The sequence below is a fragment of the Podarcis muralis genome, chromosome 10 (assembly GCF_964188315.1).
Source record: "Podarcis muralis chromosome 10, rPodMur119.hap1.1, whole genome shotgun sequence".
NCBI lineage: Eukaryota > Metazoa > Chordata > Lepidosauria > Squamata > Lacertidae > Podarcis > Podarcis muralis.
The window spans coordinates 5,777,497-5,799,580 of NC_135664.1; the positions used below are offsets into that span (position 1 = coordinate 5,777,497).

Sequence of the window (22,084 nt, forward strand, 5' to 3'; positions counted from 1 at the left end):
TTTCAATTCCCAGATCACCTGCCTGAAAATTACAGAGAGAGTTCTGTACATGCAGTAATCTACTATCTATCCTCATGACTGGGTAGTCTATTAGTATCCAGAGCTATGCTGGACATGCTAGGCAAAATCTGCCAGAAAGGCAGTTCTTGAATGGTCACATCAGCATTATTAGCAGAAAATTCATCTGTGTTCTTTAGCAATTAAACATTGCTGGAATTGATTGGATTTAAACATTCATTCATCCAGAGAGTAAAATATCTAATTTGTAAGTGAGCTGTTTTTAACTGAATCCATTTTAATGCAGATTCCTGGGCTATTAGAAAAAGCAAGATCAATAAATCCACAGGCCGTAATGGGAAATGCACCTAATTAAAGATGTGTTTGATTTATCAACACTGTTGACAGCTGTAACCACAAAATGGAGAAGTGGAAATGTAGGGATTACATATTGTGTTAACCTAACCACTAAAATGAATTTAAAAATACTATGTGTTAATATGACATAGACCACTTTCCCATTATTGTGACCTTTACATGTTCTCCCAGGCACAAGGAATACACCTGTGCAGCTGGGAGAATGTTTAAATGTGACTGGGGCTGATTGCAGGGTCTTCCCCCACAAAAATCAACGTCCTAGTGGGAGAGAGATTCTGTGTAACATGTTGCCATATGTTTGGATCATTTATATGACTGCTCAGCCATCTGGGAGCCACTCATTGATGTGTGAGAACATGTGAAAAACTCGACGTCCTGCCACAATTTTCACTAGATATATGGCAAAATTAACCTTACACCCTAGCAGGATTATACACATAATCCAGCTAGTTCATCTTTATCCTGAACTAAAAATCCCCAAGAACTTTAGCCTTTCTTCCCCCTCTTAGTCACCCTTTTTAAATACCTTTTCCAGATAAATGATATCTTTTGGGGCATGAGTTTAAGTGGAACCGTACTTTGTACTTCAAGTCTGCTGTGAAAACTCTGTAGCATGAGGTCCTCAGAATCAGATTAGTCTGTTATGTTTGGAGGATTTCTCCAAAACATAAATGGTAGAGGCCATTTATTTTGTATGTCCTTCACATTGTTTCCATTCCCACAGGCTTATGAAAATGGTGACCAATCTGTATTCTGATACATGGATGAAAAATTACACTATGTTTAACTTAATGCATTGTTATTGTGCATACTTAATAATACAGTTTCCCTAGTCCAGTAAACAGATTGTCAAGTGTGTATTCCACCCCTCCCCATACAGTCACAGATGGAGAGGGACATGCCCATAATAGCTTCAAATAAAATCTGTGTACCCACTGAAAAGCATTTTTCAAATGTAGGTCACCCATTGTGAGAACTTGCTAGATGAGCAAGATGGAAATTTTAATTTGTTTTACAATACCAATATCAAATTGTGTGCTTTTATTAAAGTAATTACGTTGCAGTGTAATAAAGGCAATTGTCACCGTTCTGTTCTGCTCTCCCTTTTGTAGAAGAAGAATTAATAAGAAGGTGGTGTGTAACTCAGTCAAGTGTCATTGAAAGTGAGATACTTCGAATGCTAGATTTGGGCTTAGGTGAGCTAAAGTGACATTCCCACTCAGTCATGTACTAACAGGAGGCTAGACTTGGGCTAGTCACTATCTCTCCAGTTCAGTCCCAGGAGGCAGTTTACTGCTTGTTGGCTGAATGCAATAAATATTGTACAATACAGTATATTTTAGGGGCCTAACAAGACATTACTAAAGAAATTTCTGATAGGCTATTTTCTTAAAAGCACCCATAGTTTGGCTTGTGGATTTGGCGCTGGAGCTGTCCTTATACAAATCATTCCTTCCTGGTGCAACTATTAACTGCAGGGGAGGAAATGTAAAATGTTCATGTTGTACCCATGTGTTTCCCCCTTGTTCCTTGTAAAAGCAATGAAAACAGACTTTAACATTTGGAATATCCCAAAAGAGCCCATTGCTGGTGTGACTTAACAGTTGGGCAGATTAGTTGCAGGAGTTCAGGACCCTGGTTAGCTCTTTCCAGGAAGAGGCTGGATGCAAGGCACTATGAGCAGCTGCTAAGGTATCCTAAGCCTCCGCTCTAGGCTGCAGCCAGGCATGAGCTTTTATAGCCCTGCAGCTGAGGGATTCCTTCTAGCTCTTGACCCCTTTGAGAGAAGCGGTTGACCTTGTGCCCTGTTCCTGCTGCCCCTGACTGTCTGGTAGTACTGGCTCAGCAACACGCGGCTAGTAGGTTTACTGTGTTCTGAATTTCCATGTATGACCACTCTGAAATGAGTTTCCTAGAAGAGCCACAACATAGGCCAAACACACATGCATGTGCACATGTGTACACATGTGTACAAACCTAGAGCAGCAGTCATGCATAATGTTCTGGGCTGAGTAGTGGAGAGAAAGAACTTCTGCATGTTCAGAGTTAAGCCCATTACCCAGTATCTCACAATTCTGTGTTAGGAGGTATATTATTCTTTTTAAGTATACTGAAACTACTGAGAGCCCAGCTGAAGAATGTGAAAAAGATTCAGTAGCTCACACAACCTCTCCCATAAAGCAGCAGTAGAGTATGACAGGGATTTCTTTCTTAGGAATGGATGTATCTTCATTGCTTAAAGAAAGATGGAATGGAACTTTCTAGCCAACCACAAGACGCTTGCACTTGGTTCCACAAGGAACTAATCTGTGAGATTTTCACCAGTCAGTGAGTCACAGGTTGAAAATGATGATCCTGAAAGGATGAGGTGTAATATCATGATATCGCACAATACGTTGGTTTGGATCTCAGCAAAAGGTTTTCCAGTGAGTGTGATGGATGTCTTTTATTTTCCCTGTTTATAATGGTGTGAAATTGTACAAAGGAACATTTGGGCAGCAAGTTAAAGAAATAATATATTCCCATGGTTTCACTGTTCTTGGTGTAATTTATAAGCACTGAGACTCCTTTCCACCTCAGCATGTTATTTATTTGTTTTTTTCTATTAATAAAATATAATTACAAGCCCCCAAACGAGTGTAGTGAATTACAAAGTGAACATAACCATAGATTTCTTCACAGAAAATATGTACCACCACCCACCCTTACTCAACTCAAAACTCTGAAAAATAAGAAAACAAGAAGGAACTAGCAGGATATTATTCAAATCAGTGGGATGGAAATATTGTGCACCCTTACATTAATTATTCCTAGAGGGCTGATCTCAGTCCCAAGAGCACTTCCTAAGAGCAATAACCAGCAACAGTACGTTCTCAGGCTTAAGATCACAGTGGATGAAGCTGAGCTGAGGTATTGACAGAATGAGTAGTGCATTATTTGAAATATTTCGATTCCTGAAATCAAACAAAACTTGCCTTAGCCACTCAACATTTATTGTCATTTCATGTTGTAAATATAAATTCAAAATATTTAACTTGAACAGGAATAATGTTAATAGCAATAAAAGAACCGTGCGCTTTTTTCAAACTACTTTTAGCTGCTATCAGCTACAAATAAAATCTTTTATAGGAATTTTATGCATGGCATATGATCATAAAATAATACACTGCTTTGGTTAGTAGTGCTGCAAATGTTGCAAATAGTTGTGAAAGATGTCTGCAAAGAGTGTTTAATGTACAGCACCTGAATAATTTCGTAACATTTGTCTGTTCTACTGTTGTTGAAATCAGAGCACTGCTTTCTTTAAGAAAGCGAGTTCTGTGGAACTGCATGTGTGTTCTAATAATAACTAAATATTGTAAAATAGTTGGTTGCTAATTATTTAAGATTTGGGCTCTCCATAGGCCTCTGCATGGCTGCTGTTGGAATTGAATGCTAGCTTAGATGGACCTTTTGTCCGATTCAATAAGGTACTTCATAATTATATTGTTTGGCCTGCAACCCATACTGAAACTTCTCACCTGGTCACAAAAAGCCTTTATTTATATTATCTTTGCTTTTCTAGAGTTTCCAAATCTTGCGACATTTGCACAACCATCATTAGATCAGAACAAGCAGCATTTGCCTGAGCTACCTGCTGGCTCAGGACGGCTCTCCTCCAGAAAATGCAGAGAGTCCAAGCCTGGCAGCCACTATCAGTAGGAGTGGTCCCAGAGATCACTGTAAACTCTTGTTGACTAGCTGGCTGTGCCTATGACTGTGTGCGTTGAATAAATACAAGTGTGAACACCCATCCATCTAAGCCAGGGGTCAGCAGACTTTTAAGCAGGGGCCCAGTCCACTGTCCCTCAGACCTTGTGGGGGACTGGACTATATTTTGAAGGGAAAAAATGAACAAATTCCTATGCCCCACAAATAACCCAGAGAGGCATTTTAAATAAAAGCACACATTCTACTCATGTAAAAACACGCTAATTCCCAGACTGTCCACAGGCCGGATTTAGAAGGCGATTGGGCTGGCCCCGGCCCCTGGGCCTTAGTTTGCCTAACCATGATCTAAGCCTTAGAAAGGACATGATATTTTTCCACTGCATTTTTCATTTTAAGGGGGAACCCCTTTCTAAGCCTGAGACAGACTTCAGACTATTTGCTTCATTTTCATTTAAAAGTATCCTATAAGTGTGGTATAGGGGAACAGTATTAGACTATGGCTGGGAAGAGTCAGATTCAAATCCTCTCTCATGTTGACTTTGGGCCAGACAATCAAGCTTTAGGGGGCTGAGAAAACTAGGAACAGTACAGTACTAGGTACAGTACATTTTGGGTATCGCACATAAAGCAAAAATCATGTACACAGTGGTACCTTGGGTTAAGAACGTAATTTGTTCTGGAGGTCCGTTCTTAACCTGAAACTGTTCTTAACCTGAGGTACCACTTTAGCTAATGGGGCCTCCCGCTGCCACCGCGCAATTTCTGTTCTCATCCTGAAGCAAAGTTCTTAACCCGAGGTACTATTTCTGGGTTAGTGGAGTCTGTAACCTGAAGCGTCTGTAACCCAAGGTACCACTGTAGTCAAAACATATTGGGTTCAATAGCGGGTGGGATTACCAAAGTCATTTTTCCTGCCCGCTTTCTTTTATTATTATTAATTTAAATATTTTTTTATTGATTTTCCAATATTGTTCCAACAGCAGCCTCATTATAACAATACCAATTTCATCCAGTTAATACAATTATTAATGTCAATTATTCAAATGTCAAACTATACAATATAATCAAACTGCCCTCCCTTTATGCTAGACTTGATGGCTTTGTTCTTCTACATTTTTTCTGCGTTCCAAAATCTTACTTCCAATAAACAAGCTGTCTTCGTCATTTTTCCAGCCTAGGAAGAATGGTCTGAATCCAGACTGCAAATAGTTAATCCAAAAGCTTCTATTCCCACAGCTGGTAGACTCCTTTCCTCCCTGCCACTGACTTATGGACAATTGTCCTAATCTCAAACACATTCCTTTGTGGATAATGGAGGTTAAGGAGAACTTTGCTCCATATTTTCAAAGCGTAGCATTCCCCACTCTCTTCCCTCTCAGTTCCTTTCTCTCTCACACACAGTTCCAGTTTTGTCAAATTCCATATTTATATTCCAATTTCTTCCCTCCTCACTTGTACAGATTTTTTTTATAAAAAAAAACTTGCATACCAGTGCAGGGATGCAGTATCATAAATGCAGAGAAAAACTTGGATATAAGCAAACCGTGGACTCCCCTTCCCCCATCGTCTCTTTCATCGAATGAAATCCCCTCTCAATCCAAACCTTTTAAATCCTTGTAGCTGGGTTCGTTTTCGCAGTTTCTTATCTCATCATCTCTAGTACGCGCCTGTTCTTTACTCCAATTTTTATATTAAAAATTTTATATTAAAACTCCAATTAGCAGGGTAAGCTGTGCTTCCAGGAACAGGATTGGGGGTTGCGGCAGCCGGAGTGCTCCATGCACCCAGTGCCTTTGCCTGCCCTTGCATTCTATGGGGAAGCGAGTGTCGGACCACCAGGCAAACTCCGGGTGAGAGCCAGGTTCCTTTTCCAATCAAAGAGGAATGCAGAGAATGCTATTCCCCCATCATTTTCTGTTTATCTCCGTCTGTCTCTTTCCGCAGTGTTGGGAGAATCGTCCATCCCCGGCACACAGGAAACAGGAAACCTTTCCTGCTCACTTTCCACCCCCTTTAATTTATTTATTATTAGTAGTAGTGGTAGTATTGCCATGCACATAAAGCTGAATGGGCACAAATTAAGTGTGCATAAGTTGTATGCTTACTTTATGCTGCCTGAATTTCACTGGAAGAAAGGTGGGGTATATATTAAAAGTGTAGTGCAATGTAATGTAATGTAGATGCACTTGCTAAACCTTTCCCTCCCATGTTACAGTTTTCAGGATCAAGGGTGACTTGATAGAAGGAACCTATGACTCATTACTGTAACATGAAAGAGTATAAAGACCATAACGTTATCTTAGGCTGTAGCATTACTAAGGGCTCATTCTCATGACCCCATGTGAGGTGGAACATTGTATGGCTTCACTCAGTAATAATTCCTATAGAGGTATTGTCCAGTCAAACACTGCAGTTGTAACATTTGTATAACAACCAGTTAAGTCCGGTCACTATGTGGTTACTTTCTACACAACTGTTGTCTATCTCAACAGCATATAATCAGCTCACATCCCCATGATCAACCTCCACTATACTAGTGTTTCCAAGATTTATGGCAGCTGAGGTGTACTATTTCTGAATTCAAATTGGTACTGCACTTTATTCTTACTGCAAAAAAAGCTTTACCATTACGGTTTCAGACTCTTCCCACCCCCCACCCTGAAAGGAGCCCTGCTTTTCTGTTTCTTCAGAAGGTACTGATCCAGGCATATTTCTGGATTGGGAAATCCAGAGGAGAAACTCCTGCAGAAACAGAGGTCATGTGCTCCTCTGAGGGGATATTATTTTGCTGCATCTCTGCTTGGAAATGATTGAATCATTCAGTCACCCCCCCCCCCCCCCCGTGCAGAAGCACAGTTGAAGTACCGGCCTCCAGCTGAGGCTCACTGGAAGAAAGCAAGGCCAGCACAGCAGTACATGCAGAAATGTATCTGTCAGCCACCTCTGCAAATGGGTACTTTGAGCTCACCAGTGCTCCTAGGGCACCATAATGGTCAGGATACTGGACTAGGGAGCAGGAAGACCCAGGTTCAAATCTGCCCTCAACCGTGATAGTCACTGGGTGTCCTTAGCCTTGTCACGCCCTCTCAGCCTAAGCTGCCACACAAGGGTGCTTGAGGATTGAAGCGGGGAGCCATGAACACCACCCCGAGCTACTTGGGAGAGGGGCAGAATATGACAAATAAAAATGCAATCACTCCAGTATGCAGATGTTATTTATATCCTGAATAGAAGTGGTAACCACTACCAAATAGTAGTGTATGAAGAAAGCCCCCTGCCTGCCTTGAAGTAGTCATTTCTAACAACAAGGGACTGTATGCAAGAGTGATGCATAACATACTGTCAGTGCAGTGTGGGGCGTGTCCTCGTGGCACCTGGGGTGCCCACACTGGGGGTGAGGTGGGCAGTGTGAGGAGGATGCAACGGAGCAGCCACTTGCCCTTCCAATCACTCGGACCGGGCTGATTTGAAGGGTGCATGCCTGTTGTGTCCTCCTGATGCCCTGCCAGCCCCACGCTGCTTTGTGAGGCTGGCATGCCGGATCAGACTCACAAAGCAGCATGGGGCTGTCAGGAGTGGTGTTAGGAACAAAATGCGCCCCCCAAAAAACTGCACCCAGGGCAATGGCCCCCCCTCGCCCTGCCCACACTACGCCTCTGTGTCCATGCCTGGCTCTTAACAGTGAAAAGTTTAATTATATATCCTTCCCCTGTGTGACACTATCTTTCATTGATTTTTCAGGGAGGTGAGGGAGAGCGGGATAAAACACTAATTATCAGCCCTTATAGCTATATTTTCCCTCTTGCTTTGTAATGTAAATGAGCTACCTTTATCTCCTAAAAAAAGAAAAGAAGAAGTCAGAGCCTCTATTGGTGTGTCTTCTGCTTTTAAGAGAGGAAGGGTCACCTGACTGCCGCCTCATCCTGCTCTTTTATCTGAGGGAAACCAAGAGTAATAGGTAGAGAGATGGGCACAGAATAGGTCATCACTGCTCAGATGCTCAGATGCTTAAAGGACCCTGACTGAAGGAGAGCAGAGTTAGGCTGCTGCTGGGGGTGGGGAGAGAGACAGAGAGGCTCCGGAGCTGCTGCTGCTGCTGCTGCTGCCTGCTTGCCTTTAGAGAGGAGAGAAAACAAAAGCGCTCAGCTGCAGTTTTGTGATGCTGTGTCTGGCTTTAGCGGAAAATTCTAGACACCCGCGCTGAAAACTCTCAAGCACAGCCGAGGCTTCTTCCCTTCTCCAGAAGGCTATTTTCTTCCCTTACAAATGGGTTGGATCAGTACAGGTGGCCTCACTACCAGGAGAAGGCAGACTGGCTAAATGAGGACCATGGAAAGGTAAGGGAAAGGCTCTGCCTGGTTTTCCTGCTCTTATTTCTCTCTCCACTCCTGCCTTCCTTTCCTGTATTCGTGCCTGGAGCCACTGCTTCAGTTTGCTGAGACCTGAAGGGAGAGGGGGTGGTCCAGCTGTGGGCATTTAAATCCCACATTGCCGAATGGGAATTTGTAGCGCTACCTGTAATTGAACAGATGTGGAACCCAAACTTGATCCTGAGTCTCACTTGGCTATATCGAGGATGTTCGGTATTTGCTGTAAAGCTCTGTGCTGCTGTTCTTATGGCCAACCAACCCCTTTTCACTCAGGAAGTATCAGATAATTGTTATTGTTTTCAAAAAAGAAAAAGCAGAAGAGCGAACAATCCAGAGTGCCAGGAAGGCTGAACAGATGCATTGATTATTGGCTCTTTAGCAACAAAGGAAGAATGGACTTTTTGGAGTTACTTGAGGTGGCAGCAACATGATTAGGAAATGAGGGGCAATTTTATTTTGACTGTTTGTTCATTTTATGAATGGTCAAGAGGTTAACTTTTGAAGGCTTCCTTCTTCAGCAATGCCAAAATCAGCTTGTTCTTTTAGAGTCGCTTTCTGGCTGCTATTAAAAGCAGAGAAACCATTAAAAAAATTACTCTGGTTCCCAGTGGCTTAAAAGCTAGTGCTGGGGAAGAGCCAGGATTTGGTGTTTCAGACTTCTGTATCCGCTTGAGTGTGACTGTTGTCATGTAAAATAAAAGCTAGCTATATCTAGCAGACCTGAATGCATTTGTGTTCCTTTCATGGTGAATGATGGATTTCCTTTTGTTCTTGAACATGCCTTTTGCCTCTGCCTTTTGGAACAACAACAAAAAAGCATTGCATCTGAATGCATTGCGGCTTTGTTATTTATTTTAATGTTAGTGAAAGCCATGTATACAAATCTCCCATTGTGTGGTTATGCTCTGCTTGATTCTGAAGTAAACTGGAAGGGGGGGCGTAAATTGGGAAAAGAGCTGGTCCTGGGGTAATATTGGATGTTTTTAATCCCTGCCACCTGAAATGCATACAGAAGCTTACATTTAGTGGTAGCTGCGTGCCCCACCGAAATCTGCAACACACAACAGAAAGCACCACAAGAGAACACCAGTAAATCAGATTTGTAATGGGCCCTTTAAATTTTTCTCCTTAAGGGATGACTATCTGGGTCCCCCCTTTGGCCAAAGGAGGATGCAGTCTGACAGTGCACAGAGCAGCTGCATGCTGACATTTTCTCTGGATACTAGTGAAAAATGGCTCCACATCTCTTCTGTAGTTCCATGAAGATGGTCTCTGAGTAGCCATGCATTTCTCTGAAGCAATTGTTTGTTCTAATCACTGTGCTTTGCTGAGGCTGCCTGTCTGGTTAATTTCAGTCCCCTTGTTTGAAACCTCTGCTGTGTATTGTCAGGGATACTTGACTAGGAAGAGTGTGGTGGGGGTGGGAAAGCTTGGTGGGCGTTTTTCTCCCCCCTTGAAGTAGGAACCCATGGCAATATGACTGCCTCAGTAGACAGGAAATGTTTATTGCAGACAGGCTGTATGAATTCTGCCAACAGCACCACTTCCGACAGTATTAATGGAAAAGAGAAGTGTGTTTAAAATGTACGTGGCTTAGATAACGCACCACCCACTGGAAAGGTGGGGGTACAAAATGCAAAACAGCACTTACTGGGAACTGAAAGGCATAAGCACCAATCCTTAGAAGATGGTCAATTTCTGAATGGATAATCATGCTTTTATGATAACATCGCTGCAAGGGAATTCAAAAGGGAAAGCTCTTGGTCGCATACAACTAAACAGCGAGGAAGGGAGAGAGAAATCTTTATTTTATTTTGCTTGAAGACAGACTCATTGATGAAAATCACTGAATCAAAGAGCTATTGAGTGCTGGCAAACCTGAAGCATTGTTGTTGGTTTTGTCTATGTATTCTGGATAGCAGAAGCAGGAGGAGAGCTCTTCTAAAAAGCACTGTGTTTAGGGAAAGGAAAGGTAGGGGGTGTAGCCTTGACTGCCTTCCCTTTCCTCCATAATGCCATGTGTGATATGATTTGCTGAGCTGTACTGGAGTTGGCTTAAGAGGAAATGGAATCTCCTTCCCACTCCTGCAGAGCCCAGAAAGAGTTAAAGTGTCACAATAAATAGCTACCAGCGAAAGAGTGGGCTAGAGAAATGGGATGGGTAGTGAGGACATGATATCCAAAAATAGTGGCTAGATGGAATTGATGATTGATCTTTGAATGTGAAATTAGCGTTTTATAAAAACACAAAGAATACTCAGTATCGAGGCTACAAAATGCAATAGTTTCTATTCAATTTCAGACATGACTGGCAGCAAGCAAGCAGTAATTTTCAGAGCTTCTATTCTCGTGGCACAAATGTGGTGCCAATTACTCAGTATAAAAGGCACAACCCTTCAGATGGTTGTTTAGAAATGGTGTAATGTATCAAAACACTCTTCCCCAATGCATGTTTCAATTCGTTTCCACAGAACTAAAAGCCTGAAGGTGCAGTGTGATTCCACTTCATCAGAGAAAATGGTGAAAATGGACCTCTAAGTGCACACATGCAGTCTGATTAATGCTTTTATAAACGTAGATAATTTCGCCATCATAAATGGCCTATTCAGAGGAAAGTGATGCAATTTACAAGGTGGGGAAATGTAAAAAGAGGACTAGCCATCCTTTACGCCACCAGAGAAACAATAATGTCATGCCAACATCACACACCCCTTACAAACAGCATTTAAATAATTGGAACTGTGAAGGCATTCCAGATGCCTAATTTCAGCTGGCCATGTTTGAGCATCGAGCAGTGCAGCTGCAGCTTTGGATACTAGACAATCTAGTTGATTTCCAACTATGTATGTTCATAAGTGTAAACAATGAAAATAAAATGCTGCACAGGCAGAGATTAGTTTTCAAATTTGCACTCTTTGTATGGAAGGGTTTGACAAAGCTGAATACAGGCCCCCAAGAAAAGACAGAAAAACAAAGTGTCTGAGAACAAGCTCATTCTGAATAAAAGCAGGCAGACAAGGGCAAATTGTTGACTACCCAGAACATTCTGTTCATCACCAATGTGGTTGCAGTGAGGAATTGTTTATAGCAGAATGAACCATCCAAATCCATTTGCCCAGAAATGGAAGAGGAAATGTTGCATGTTCTCCATTTCCTAATGTGCAAATTAGCTTTGCTGGGCATATTAACTCAGGCTGCAATCCAAGACACAATTATCTGGGAGTAAGTACTGTACATTGAATGTTATGGGGCTTTCTTCTGAGTAGACATGTTGTATAGGATTGCACTGTAAGACTTCTAATAGTCACAGCACTCCAGATGTTTACTTGGTAAAAGACATTTCCCATTCTTTCACATTGGCATGCTGGGTTGGGGGCAGTGTTTAGCATTAGATTTGGACATTTGAGAGGCTAGTTAGAAGGAAAGACCATCTTCAACGTGTTTTTTTCCGTCTCCTATTACATTTAATGTTCAAAGATAGCAATTAAAAAATGATTCCATTAAGTAAAGTTGCCTTTCCCATTTCAAAGGCAACTTTGAAATGGCCAGTTTAGGTATTCCGAGAGACTATTCTATTCCTCAGATTAAAATCTTGGGCCTGGAAGAGTATCCTACTGCACATACGTCTCTCTCCACAAGTGGCCATACTCTGCAATAAAGTTTGCACCATCAGGCAGTAAAGCAGAGGCAGATTTAGGGGAACATGACCGATTCGGTTGCACTGGGCACAGAACCTTGGAGGTGCCATAACTATGGTGTAGAATGGAAGGCAGATTGCTTGCCGAATTTTGGCATTGCACATGGTGCTGCTGAAATTTGAGACCTCGGGGTCTGCCACTGAGTAAAGGCTTCGCAGTTAGGAAGCTATGCACTCAGATATAGTCAGAGCATTATATATAAAATCCAAAATAGACAAGTAAAATCAAGGTGTCTCTTTTTGTTGAGAGCACGTAGCGTTTTTACTTTTCTACAAATGAAGCTGTAGGAAAACCTTTTATCAGAGTGACGAATATTTGGTAGGGCGACTCAGAAACCAGACAGAGCGGCTCCAAGGGCAGCCTGGGCCATTTGGCCATCTCTGTAGCAAAGCTTAGTGGATTAATCTGCCAGTTAAACCATCTTCTGCTTGCTTCCCTAATATTGAATGAATTTTAAAGTCTTCCTTGTGACTGTTCTTGGGACAGTAAAGGGGTAAAAGCCTTTTTAGTAGTGTCTTGCTTCACAGACGGGTTTACTTTGTGAGAAAGAGCAGAGTGGCCCTCAGAAACCTTGTGGCGTGCATCCTATCCCTCTGATAAGTCTTCCAGCTGAATGCATAAATGTTGGTGGGTCAGAACAATGACAGGCCAACATAATGACTCATTATGCAATAGGAAACAAAGGCTGCTTTCTCTTGCAGAACAAATATGTTTGGAGCATGGCAATACAGTAGACATAATTTTAATCATGGCATGCAGCTAGCCATCAGTTAATTAAAACAAGCAGCTGATGGGACCATATTGTTAGTAGTTCAGCACTCCTTTAAAGCACTGGTGCTAGGAAACTTACAGCAAAAATCCAAATATGTGTATTCAGAACAAAGTTCCATTGGATTAATTAAAGTTTTCTCCTAGGTAACTGGTTATAGGATTGAAACCTTAATCTTCAAAAATCTTAGCATGAAGACCACAATAGGGCTGTTGTGTTTCTATGGATTTGTCAGAAGACCTTCGATGTGATGACTGGTGAGGAGGGAATCTGGTTGTAGGAGATCCAGCTGATTGACTTCAACCCTCAACTTTGTATTTAACTGGAACTGAATAGCTTTTACATGTTTTTACATGAAAAAGGTTTAAAATGGGAAGTTCTCCATGAATATAAGATATCGTAAATAATGCCACATTTTCTAAGATCTCTAGTCTTGTAATGCCTTGCTATGAGAACAACATACTATTTTGCAGTTATGCAGCTTGATTTAGAATCAGATTAGATGATGTCATGTTATAAGTCCAGAGTAAAAAATGGTCTCTTGTGACATGTATAATTTGCAACCGAAAAATGCTGGTGCTACTAAGTGGCTAAATAAAGACAATTGCAGGAAATATTTTTCATTGTGCAGAAATTCAGCCTAAGGCCTTTGTACTTGAAGGATCTGATGTAGCACTATTGCTTGAAATGCTAGGCTAGAAGGACTATTCGTTTGATTCTAATGTAACTCATTGTATTTTTATCAGCTGATGTGCATTTGCTAAGTAGCATTCTTGCTCTTCAGTTATACAGAGTGTTTGTTGTCAGAATCAATATGCCTGACAATCAGGCATTGTTTGGAATTAGTCATAGTTGTATGCTGGCAAGTAGAAAAAAGGAAAGGTAAAGGATCCCTGGACTGTTAAGTCCAGTCATAGGCAACTATGGGGTGCGGCGCTCATCTCGCTTCAGGCCAAGGGAGCTGGCAGTGGTCCACAGAAATCTTTCCAGGTCATGTGGCCAGCAGGACTAAACTGCTTCTGGTGCAACGGGACACCATGACTGAAGCCAGAGCGCATGGCAACAGCGTTTACCTTCCTGCCGGAGCGGTACCTATTTATCTACTTTCACTTTGATGTGCTTTTGAACTGCTAGGTTGGCAGGAGCTGGGACAGAGCAACGGGAGCTCACCCTGTCACGGGGATTTGAACCACCAACCTTCTGATCAGCAAGCCCAAGAGGCTCAGTGGTTTAGACCACAGTGCCACACACTCCTCCTATGCTGGCATAAAGTAGATGTGTATATGTCTGTGTGTGTGTGTGTGTGTGTGTGTGTGTGTGTGTGTGTGTGTGTTACCTGACCGTGTGTGTGTGAGAGAGAGAGAGACAGACAGACAGACAGACAGACTTTTGGGGAGCTGCACAGCTCTGCTTCTCCCACCTTTCCCCCAGAAGCTTGCAGGGATTGCTTCTGCCTAATTTGACAGGGGATCTCTTTACTTGTCAAGGCAGCATTCCTCTGAATGTCAGTTGCTGGAAATTTCAGGTGCTGTTGCGCTCATGTCCAGCTCGCAGGCTTCCCACAGGCACCTGGTAGTTCATTGGCTTGATCATCTTAGTTTGTTATGCTCTTCTGCTTCACTTCCATACAACCTATTTAATGAGTAGTCATCTTGATTTCTTCACAGGAATATTAGGCGATGTTGGCTTTTTACTGACCATTCATTCATATTTGTTTACAGAGAGGCTAGATCATGGTTTGTTAAAGCAAGTGTTATCCCACACTTTCCATTGCATTTCCCAATTACAGCGGTATCTTGGTTTACGAATTTAATCCATTCCGGAAGTCTATTCTTAAACCAAAGTGTTCTTAAACCAAGGTGTGCTTTCCCATAGCAGCGGGGACTCAATTTACAAATGGAACTCACTCAACAGGAAGCGAAACATTTTCTTATTCCAAGGCAAAGTTCCCAAACCAAAACACCTACTTCCGGGTTTGCAACGTTCTTAATCCGAGTTGTTCATAAACTAAGCTGTTCTTAAACCAAGGTACCACTATATTTTCCTTATTGCAAAAACTCCCAAGTTAGCTTGAATTGTGCAGCCTGAATTTGCTGGTAGAGATTGAATTGCACTCGAAAATGGCAACATGACGTGCCCTTACCAAGGAAGACTGTGAGTCCTTGCAACAACATGTGGACGTTTCCTTTCTCAAAAATTAGAAGCCCATGTAGATGGTTCACTGGCAACAAATTTTAGGAGTGGCTCACCCATGACTGCACTTGCATCCCTTCTTTTTGACTGTAATGACAATCATATATGGAGCACCTTTTGTGCACCTACTGAGGCCCATGCTTCACAAGTGCGAAATGAGCAGGCACTGAGAGTAGTAAGGAAGGCACAAGTGGCAATCATGGCATGCTTTGTTCTTTCCCTTTGAGAGGTGCTATGGACTGGGATTAGAGGGAGATGCAAGCAATGAGGTAGTTACAACTGTGCACTTTGGATGGGGTGTCTGTTGGTACCAATACAATACTTCATCCTTTCTTCTCCACTCCCCCAGCTCTTTAATCAATTAACATAGCACTGAATCATTCCCCACTCTCTTTCTCACACACAGACCAAATAAAGATATATAGATAGAGATCTATATCTATCTATCTATCTATGAGAGAAATAATTTATGTTGATTCCCCTTTTTTATCTGGTTGAGTTTCTTAAACTCTCAGAATGTGAGACATTATTCCCAGCAGACATTTATTGTACTATGTCATTACTCACTTGCAAATTAATACACACACACACAGAACACACACCCCAAAACAAAAACAAAACAAAACCAGGCTACCCCACTGGTTTCAGAGGCTTGGGGGTTGGTGTTCATTTAGGAAGCTTCTGCAGATTCAGCAGTCCCGGTGGTTAATCCTGGTTATAACCTTGAGCTGTAAGGAGTGAGGGCATTTAGTAATTACGCTTCCCAACTGTGGATGCTACTGCCTAATACATTTAGAATTGCTCATTCAGTTCGTTCCCTTTAAAACTGAAGTGAGGAAATAGATTTGCTGCTGCTTCTAGGTGTCCTTGACAAGGGTGAGGGATGATTATTGATAAGTTTAATTGACCTAATTAAAAAAAAATTCTGATGACTCTGTTGCTGCTAAAAAGAAACAATTTATTACTTGTTAGCAAAATGTCACCTATCGGTGCAACCATACCTTCTAGAAGGTGCTTAATGAGAGGTGGGGGGAAGAGTGAGAGAGAAGCAGAAGATGGAAAGTGCTGCTTGGATGGGGGTTGGCTTGTTGCAGTCACTGTGGAAATGAGGAAAGTGTGTTCCTGCATATTGGAAGACACATCTGTAATGATACTTGAAGACAACATAAACCAAGAAGGGTATTTGGGCTAGATTATTTTGGTAAAATAGGTAGAGCAATGCCTGAACATGAGGTGTTGACAAAGACAACCCATGATCTGAACCTTGTGAATATGACTCAGAGTTGGAATCCTCTTTTGCCCAAAGTCCATATGTGCAAATTTCCATTTACATCTGAACTGCAGTGTTGTTTTATTTCAAGACTTTATTTTAAACAGCTGTGATCGCATACTGATTATAAAAAAACCACAGTGTGATATTCAAATGATTGCACATTGACACAGAAATCTTTATTTTAGCAGTCAGAGCTTCAGATGCTCAAGAGCAATTGCAAGATCACAAATCAGTTCAGAGAACATAAACCTACATCCACATTGTTTTCTTTGTGATAGACAAGGCACTTACCTTCTTTGTGGATATCAGTCTCTGCAAGTAAAAAACCACCACACCTTTAAATAGTAGTTTGAGAGAGAATATACATTCAAATACTTACTGAAAACACCAATATAAATGCACGTGTCTGTTTGTGTGTGTAAGTGCATATTAATGCAAAATGAAATGAATTGTCCATCGCTATTAAGTCTGTAAAACCAGAAATATTTCATTAGCATCAAGAGAAAACTAATGGCTTTCATAGGAAAATGTAAGTGAGATCCGTTATGGGATCACTTAATAATTACCCACCAGCGTTCATTTTTGATCATCAGGTTGGAATCCTTGGCTCAACATTAAAAGTTGAGAGTGAGGGACTGAAGCTGGCCCAGCCTTAGCCTAGTATCAGAAAAAGAAACCACCTGCTCTTGGAGAAGGTGCGTAGCTCCAATGGTCCCAACTCCCCACCTTGAAATTTCTGGCATCTCAGGTAGCACAGTAGGTCAGAGTGGCTGGCTGTTAGCCAGAAGGTTGGTGGTTCAAGCCTACCCAGGGATAGCTGTGGGATTCCTGCATTGCAGGGGGTTGGACTAGATAATTTGGGTCCCTTCCAACTTAGAATTCTGTGATTCTGTACACATCAGAAATATATGCTGAGATTCCCTTGCTTTTGGCTTTCCCACTAAACACATAACTCTGTCCAGCAGCAATGTGGAAAGAAAGAATGTGACCATAAAGCTGCTTGCTCATGCCACTGTTTTGTCTTATTGACCCTACAACTTCTTTGAAAATTGGCAGTGTCTAGTCTTTTGCTCCCAGTATGTTATCATCTGGACACTATCAGTTTTGCTCCTATTAAAAGTGTGAGGGTTTGCTTCAGGACTCTTAACAAGGGCAGTAGAAGAGGCCACTTCCTTAATATGAAGTGTGATATATGCAATGTATATGGTTTTTTGGAGGAGGGAAAGGTGTGAGGTCTAAAATATATCTAAAAAATCGTAATAGCAAAAATGTGACTATCTCCTTATTTGTCCATATAAATAAAACAGTTTCTAAACACTATTCTATTTTAGTCATCTGTGAAATTGTTCAGTGACAGTTCATTATCACATAAAACCTACTTTTTAATCCTTCCTTCCTTCTTGTTGAAATGCATTATAATAGCGATTTCTGCTCCTTTATGTGTGCCAGTGTTCCCAATTAAAATTGTACCACTTAGAACAGTTATCCAGACATTGTGGAGATGGGCTTATATCTCCTAGTCACTGTGGCTACAGGTTATACATGGAAAGCATATGTCAGTAGGTGGTTACCAAATTTTATTTCCAACTGCAATATTTAGTACTGTTATTGAATGCTTCTGCTGTGAATGATTCCATGACCTTCCAGATCCAAGAGGCTATGACATGATTGAAAAGATTTGATTCATCAGGTGGACACCATGTGCAGCCCTTTGGATCCTTCTCTGTGTTTGTTTTCTTTAATATTCCTTATTGGTTCATGTTTTCCTTAGTAGATAATACCCATGGTAATAGATTTTTGTTACTGAGTTATGGCTACTTTTGGTGAAGCCAAGGCCATTATTTAAAAGATGCTACCCTCCTTTTATGGGACGCGGGTGGCAGCGATGTCACGCTGGCCACGTGACCCGGAAGTGTCTCCGGACAGCGCTGGCCCCCGGCCTCTTGAGTGAGATGGGCGCACAACCCTAGAGTCTGGCAAGACTGGCCTGTACGGGCAGGGGTACCTTTACCTTTACCTTTTTACCCTCCTTTTACACCTGGTCCTTGCCTATTGAGAATGTTAGCATGTATGTGGAAAAACAACCTTTTTGAGGAGAAATTAAGAACGCTGCTCTGTCAGAAGAACCACAGCCTTGTGTACGTTCCCCCCTCTCGCCAATTTTGTGTTAGGTTTAATGGCTTTTGTATTAGTTAACCTACCATGACTGAAAAAAGTGGAAAGAAAAAACATTGTCTTAATTTGGGTTGGAAATGACATTTGTTCTGCTCACAGGCTTGCCTTTCATTCAAGAACTAGTCTTATAACCTTGGGCATTTGTTATAAGAGGTTTGTGTTACGTTCCCCGAGAAAAAAATCCTATCTTGGTGGTATGAATTTGATTTCACCAATGAAAGAATGAGAAGAGTATATCTGATTTCCAGACTAGTCTTAAAAGAGCAAGGAGACCTGTCATTTTTTAAAACCACCTAAAGGAAGGGTTCACTGAAGGTTTTCAATTTGAGATAGGAAATCTAGATTAAAAGAGCAGCTTTGGAGCATTGCTCTCACAAAGGATTATAATTTGAGAGGAGCAATGGTTTTCATGCTTCATTGTTCAGAGCAGTAATGACTCATCTGAAAGCCTGGATGGTGCACAGCCGCCCCGCCCCCCATACAACCTTTGGGGGCGAAGCAGAGAAAAATATTGGCAGCAGCTGCTGCAGGAACATATGTCTTTCTGCCCATTTGCTGTGCAGGCACCCTGTGTTTCATTGTTATTTCGTTTACTTCCTTGCTCCATTTTTGGTTCTTATTAAAATCTGTTGCCACAGTCCAAAGGTCTGCAGAGATCCAGTGGATGGAGAACCATGAAAGCAGGGATTCTCTTCCTTATCAGAAAATGATTCATACACTCCTCACCATGAGATGGGCAGAGAAGAAAGCAGTCCTTGTTTGTGTGGAGTTCCATATACATAGTAGAGCACCTCCAGGCACAATGCATGCCTTGGGTTTTCCATGAGAATGCATATCAATTTCACCAGGAAACTTGTGAGACTGCTGTGTGCATTCCTCAGCAAACGCAGTCAGAAAAATTCACACACACACAAAGCAGATTCTTTGTAAGCTTGAAATGAAAAGAAAGTATGAGGAAATAGTCACAGGGCCACTTACCATATTATGTTTTCTTTAAAGGTGTAAATTCAGAAGCAGAGAGAGGCATATGGAGTTTGATGATTGTATGATGAGACATATGGCTTACTCAATACCTGATGTTTGCATCATACAGGCAGCCGCTATGCTAATGTGCATTTTCTTAATTGCTCATATACCTCACACATACTCATACTACTAGGGAAAGCATTATATGAATAAGAAGTGATTTATCACTTTTGGCTGACCATGGGAGCCAAGGCAAAATGTGTGGTTGTCCTGACCCTTTGTCATCACCAAGGTCAGTCAAAATCCCTTCCTCCTATTCCTCTTTTGATGAGCAGCACTAACACTGGAAAGATAAGCTGGGGCTTGCTTTGGTGCTAGGCAGCCAAACTGCCCAGCCCACCTTAACCAACTAGATGGGCAGGGACTTTCTCCATGGTTGGACTTTGTTTCTGGGCAAAGGCTAGGGGTCTTCCTGCCTCTGTCACCTGATGACGATGAAGTGCTTGCTATTGCAAGTAAGAAGGAACATCAGTACATTAAGAAACAGCTGCAAAGGACAGAAGTAAAGGTAAAGGTACCCCTGCCCGTATGGGCCAGTCTTGCCAGACTCTAGGGTTGTGCGCCCATCTCACTCAAGAGGCCGGGGGCCAGCGCTGTCCGGAGACACTTCCGGGTCACGTGGCCAGCGTGACATCGCTGCTCTGGCGAGCCAGAGCCGCACACGGAAACGCCGTTTACCTTCCCGCTAGTAAGCGGTCCCTATTTATCTACTTGCACTCGGAGGTGCTTTCGAACTGCTAGGTTGGCAGGCGCTGGGACCGAGCAGCGGGAGCGCACCCCGCCGCGGGGATTCGAACCGCCGACCTTTCGATCGGCAAGCCCTAGGCGCTGAGGCTTTTACCCACAGCGCCACCCGCGTCCCCCAAAGGACAGAAGACACACTGCTTATTTACCTTTGGTGGTGAACTAGTTCTACTAGACCTGCTACTAATGCTTTTAAAAGTCAAGTAAAAAAAATGAGGTGCCAGTACTTCTATCTTGATAAAGGTGCTGTGGGTGCCAACGCACAACAGCTGCCAATAGCAGCAAAAAAAGGGGAGGAAGAGGTGACTATGCTCCATACTAGTGAATGCAATCACAAAAATAGTGTTGCGTATCAGTAATGAAATCCTAGCACGCAGGATAGATTCAGGTGTTGATAGGGTGATTGTCCTGAGGCAGCCTAGGTGGACTTTGCACTCTGTATCAGCATTATCTGGTGGAAGGAAAGCATTATCATCATCACATACAAGCAGTGGCAGGGAGCATGTAAGTGATGTGCTCATCATAGAACAATAACTGCATGAACAGAAATGCAGATCTCTCTAGAGACTGTGGCAGTCTCAGAGGAGTCATCTATTTAGAATTTTTTTAAAGACTAGTATGCCTTCTCAGTTTTTACAAAAGGGCTCACTATCTGATACACCTTTCCTGAGCTTCTGAGGAAGGCCTGGCTTTTTGCTACTATTTTTTCAGTGATTTTGGCCTCTCCACCCCTTTCATTTTTTTAACTGAGAGGTGTTCAGTTCTGAGCTGAATAGCTGCTTAAGGAACAGTTGCAGTCTCAGATTAAATGAATATGCATCCATGTGTTGCCATGGCAATGTGGTGTAGACAGCTCTTCAGTCCTGGAGGAACCTAGCAGGAACACTAACTTCCATTAATATGTGATATTAAAGGCATGGTAAAGCCACAAGCCTTTAATGTTGCCTTAATCTTGGGTGCTGCTTCCAGGTGGTTTTCTGGCTAGGTTATTAACACAAAGATCAAGTTATTTTGCTGTATTTGGTTCCATCAACATTCCACACCAAGTTGCAATGTGTCTCGTTCCATAAGAAAATTATACTACCAGAGGAGGCAGACTGTGCTGAAGTCCAGTTCAAAGGAGATAGAGGACAGGGGCAGGAACCTGGACAACTCCAAGGGACCAGCTAATTAGGCCCATAGCTAGGGGTGCTGCCCTCAAAAAACTCTCTCCCCTCCTCAAATGTTTTACAAACAATATTTAAATCAATAGGAAAGTCTTTGTCAAAAAGGTCATGCCTTTTCTTCTCTCCCAGAGGCCAAGCAAGCCTCCAGGCACACTAGCTAAGCCAAAGACAAGCGTGCCTTTTAAATGTCTGCATATCTCATGCGTACCTGCACATTTCCCTAGCTAGCTTGTAGCAGTGTGTGTGTGTGTGTGTGCGCGCGTGTGCGTGCGTGTGTGCGCGCGCGCGCAGGCTGGGGAATCGTTTTCATTTAAAAACTAAATAAATCACAAGACAGAAGATAGGGCCCACAGGTTTCCTTTGGTCAGGACAACTCAGCTGCACATCTTCTCCTTTGCTAAAGTGTGTTGAAGAAGAAGAAGAAGAAGAAGAAGAAGAAGAAGAAGAAGAAGAAGAAGAAGGAGAAGAACTTCTTGAAAAGGCCTCGTTTTCCCAATCTGGGGTGGGGTGGTGGCTTGAAAAACTTGCTGGGGTGAAAAGAGAATTCTGTTTGTCTGTTTTTTTATAAGATATTTATTAGCATT

The 22,084-nt window shown here is 42.2% G+C and overlaps 1 protein-coding gene across 24 annotated transcripts in view; it reads left to right on the forward strand.

The window, feature by feature from the left end:
* MAGI2 (membrane associated guanylate kinase, WW and PDZ domain containing 2) overlaps positions 1 to 22,084 on the forward strand; it is a 597,762-nt gene that overhangs the window by 217,028 nt on the left and 358,650 nt on the right. The window contains exon 1 of one of the 24 annotated variants that reach the window (XM_077935753.1): positions 8,024 to 8,423. The exons of the other annotated variants lie outside the window; for them this stretch is intronic. The gene's annotated coding sequence lies outside the window, so the exon portion shown is untranslated. Of the gene's footprint in view, positions 1 to 8,023; positions 8,424 to 22,084 lie in introns of those variants that run through there. 24 annotated transcript variants of the gene reach the window in all.